At 48.3% G+C, this 4,240-nt stretch overlaps 1 protein-coding gene across 1 annotated transcript in view; it reads right to left on the bottom strand.

The window, feature by feature from the left end:
* SOX3 (SRY-box 3) overlaps window positions 1–4,240 on the bottom strand; it is a 10,055-nt gene that overhangs the window by 1,186 nt on the left and 4,629 nt on the right. The window lies entirely within an intron of this gene.

Here is a 4,240-nt window from a genome sequence, read left to right as displayed (position 1 = left end):
CGCGGCAGCCTCTCACGGGGCCTTTGATTGACGGCCTATAAATGAGCCCCCGGCGGCCAATCAGCGAGCGGCTCCCGACAGGCCCCTGACGGAGGGGGCAAGGACCAGCTGGTTTGAAATGGGGCAAAAGGAGGGGGCTGCCGTCGGGGGGCCCCCCCGCCCCCCCCCGCAGCAAGCTTGATGCAAGTGGGGCGCCCGGGAGCATGCACCCCCCGCTAATGCACCGATGCAGCTAGTGCTTGGGGGGTCTAGGTCACCCCCCCCCCCCCAACTTCCAAAAAAAAGTCCCGTCTTGGCCACTTTGTTTTTCCACTTGGCTGCCCCCGGAGGGGCGGGACGGGGCGGTGCTCGCAAACCCAACCCGGTTTCATGGCAACGGACAAGTCCCCTCGGAGCTAAAGAAAAGTTTTTTGGGGGGAGGGAGCTGTCAATCAACCCCCTTCCAACACCCCCACCCCTGCAAGGAGCGGGCTGCTGCTGTCCAGGCTGCGGGAGGCTTCAAGGCACCGCTGTCCAGAGGGTGTCCGCAGCCTTTCTGGGGTGTGTCCGAGGCTAATCCGGGAGCGGGGTTTAAAGTGGGGGGTGGAGGGGAAGGGGCTCAGCTCAGCTCAGCTCGGGAGGAGCCCCCCGCGGGCTTCACCTGCCCCTGCCGGACCCGCGGCTGGACGGGGCGGGGGCGGCGCGGGGTTTGACGCCTCCCCCCCGTTCCTCTGAATCCGCCTCCTGCCGGACCCAGCCCCTAGCCGGCTGCCAGGGCAGGGGAGCTCATTAAGCAGCCCCCTGCCCACCCCGGGAGCTTCGTGCCCCGCTGCAAGGGGAGCAGGAGGCCCGGGCAGGGCCGTCGGGGGCTCCGGCTCTGCCCGCCTCTCCCCCGGGTCTCGGGACAGTCGCCCCAAGCACGCTCCCAGGAGGGGGAAAGCCGGAGCCAGGTGGAGGAGTTGCTCTCCCCGGAGGCTGCCCGTCCTCCCGCCCCGTCCAGCCTGCTCCATCCAGGTGCGCTCGGACCCGGCGCGGCCCCCCGCGCCCTGCACCGCCGGGAGGACGTGCCCCCGGGGCAAGGAGAGCCCGTTTCTCCAGGTCCTTCCACACCTGGCTTGCTGGGTGCCCTTTAGACCCGCATCTTTGATTCCTTGGCTATCCCCGCAAAGCGTGGGGGACCCACTTTGATTTTAATGATCATAGGGCACCCGTGAACTTGTTACTCCAAAGAAACAGCTTGTCCCCGCTGTTTTCCAGGCTATCATGTGATCCTTGCTATGCTTGCCCCATGTAGAAACGATTTTTATACGCTTTTGATACGGGAGAGACCGCTGCTTGCTACGAGATTCAACCGTAGCAAGCATGCACAAGAACTTCTTGCAAAACGTTTCCCTTCCCCATGCAACCACTCACCTTCACGGCCAGCAAGCAGCGGCTTCTTCTTTTTTTAATGAAGTATATTACTCAAAAAAATCAGACCCTAATTGTACCGATCCACCTTGCTAATTGGTTTGCAAATCAACTGGTCGTTAGTGGTAACTTAAACATCCTAAACACATGTTACATGCTTCTCCTCTCTGCCCTATAAATCCTGCCGTGGCGCAGGTTGCAAACCCGAGTCTATATCATAAGCCTGGCGAATTGAGATCCTGAAAGGTTTCTCTGCAGGATAAATAATTAAAATATATTCCCCTTTAATTGACATTAGAGAGGACATAAATGAGCTTTTCCTTGTAGAAAGAAAGAGCAGTTTCTAAATAAAGCTTCGCAGACCGCAGAATGGAGGTTTCAACCAAATGAATAGTCATTACTACCTTTTCAATGATGTGGGCCTTTTGATCAGAAAAGAAATTAGCTCTAAAGGACAGACAATAGAAGCCTGCCCTGCAATAGGAAGAAAATTAGATGGCTAAGGCTCTTAACAACACCTATTTCTATAAACCATGGAGCTTCTTGCTTTTCAATTACAGCTGTTCATTTCATATAAGGAAAGTGGAAAAACACAGGGGTGGGGGGAGAATATAAACTCTGTTGCACCATAAAGCTTAGGCCAGGGGAGCTTGGAAGCTCCCCCTTGCCTTTTTTGTTTGTATTACTATCAATTAACGAATATTAGATATTTTTAACTGCCTGTGGTTATCCAGCAGAGTTTGCTCAGGGCCAACCAAGCAATCAGGAGGGCTCAGAGGCAATCAAAGGAGTTAACAAAGAGGGGATAGCCTAAACTCATGGAGCTGGCCGTTTCCATTGCACATCAAAGAATATCATGTTGAAAATGTATCTGGATCTGGTGGGCATTTCTCAGAGAAATCAAAACAAAGGTGAGGGACAATAGGAAAGGGCATCCCCAAGTAGGATCCCCTTATGTTTCGGTTAAATCAGAGATTAGCTTCAATTCTTCTGAGTTAAAGTGAAAGTCCTTCCATTATGCACAGGAGGGAAGAGTTATTTTTCACCACGGTCCCTCACATTCTTTTAAACTCACTTTCAACTATGCCCAGCTTTCCGTTGTTTTAGCATCCAGGCTTTTAATTCCCTTCTGAAGTGTTAGGATTAACCAATGGTTTTTGCACATTTAAAATCGGAACGATTTTTCACATGGATTTCGTTAGCATCCTTTTTTCCCCCCTCTCTTTCCATCCACTTATTTTCCCTGGAAACAAAACACACACACACACACACACAGTCTGCTTCAAAAAGAAAGAATAAAATGTTAACACTCTAAAATGGCAGGAATAAGTGCAAGGGTGAGCGGACAGTTTGTGGATAACTGGTATATTAACACAATGTTAACTCTATTAATACCCTTTTTCAGTGGTGCAGTGGATTTGAGCACAAAACTTGATCAGCTGCATGGGAATAAGTAAGAGCTCTTTTCTCTCATTGACTTCGCTCAGCTGTGCGGCTAGCCCTTATCTATCAAAATGTATAACTCTATTGCAAAGAGTTGCCTCTTACCCTCTCCACCTTTTCTGCTGTCTGTTGATTATTGCCGGCTTCGTAAAAAATAAATCTCAAAAGCTCATTCCAATGGACAATCAAAAACATTTGTATGCAGGGCAGAGCCATTGTTTTTTCCTGTGATAGGCTGTTCAATTAGGTTTCTTTTAACCCTTAAACAATCAAGTATGCAGCTCAATATGACTTTTCCTCTTTACAAAATAAAAACATCCACCTTGAACAGAATGCATATTAAACAGTATTTTTAAAATATAAATTTACACTCTGTTGGGCTTCCCTGTTACAGACCTAATGCTATTCAGGAATATGCCATCAGGAATGCTTACGCTTTTTAGACGAGACATTAAAACTCACAGATCTGGATTGGACCCACTGGTGCAAATATTTAAAATCACCTTCAGTAAAGGAGGTGTTTCTTAGGATGTACTCCCCACCCTTGTGCACTTTTATAAATAACTTCCTGATCAGGTTTAGATCATTCCCAGCCTGCTCTGATTTTAAATAGGGCAAACACCTGCCTGTTTTACAAAATCTGACTGAAAACATATCACAGCATCATTTTCCAAATGCACGTGGAGGAGAAGGGTGACTACCAGTAACATTTGCTGGGAATGGCAAGTGGGTGTCTCTTGAGGTCACTGAGACTTCTGCAGTGATATGAACAGCAGAATAGCCAAAATTTGCTTCTGGCACTGATAAGCATTTGCAAGCAGAGCCCCACTGTCTTGGATCAGCTGGAGGGAAAAGAAACTCCTGATATTAGGGCAATGTCGACACAAGAACATCTGTTGGCCATGAATCACGTTTAGCTGGACGTTTGGTTTCTTAGTAGTAAGTTCTGGGAACATCCTCCCAATAGACATAAGGGAGTAAAAAACTGGAAGAGTTTTACAGCAGGGTTTGAGCTGTCTATGGAAGAGATTATTAGAGGATACAGTTGCCTGCAGTACCAGGGGAGTGGATTTAATGACCTAGGAAGTTCCTTCAAGCCTATGGCTGTAACCTATGCTAGGCAGAAATCAAGTTAGATTTGCACCTTTATAGACTAATTAAATCAGAGATGTAGAACATAATCTACTTAGCCTATAAAGGTCCAAATTTACTCTGCCTTCAGACTAATGCAGCTAACTGCTACCTCTCCCCCTAGCCTATGTTGCCAGATGCGGGTAGCATATTGTCCACATGTAAGGGCAAAGCCTGGATAATATTCAACCCTTGGTAAGAAGGAATAGAAAAAATGGATTTATTCTAACATCTAGTCTAATGCCAATTATTTTATTTTATTTTTTTACAGTGCAGG

Source organism: Alligator sinensis, unplaced genomic scaffold (assembly GCF_000455745.1).
Source record: "Alligator sinensis unplaced genomic scaffold, ASM45574v1 scaffold1584_1, whole genome shotgun sequence".
In the NCBI taxonomy this organism is placed as follows: Eukaryota; Metazoa; Chordata; order Crocodylia; family Alligatoridae; genus Alligator; species Alligator sinensis.
Note: the sequence above shows the minus strand (reverse complement) of the source record. Positions and strands in the feature narration are given on the sequence as shown.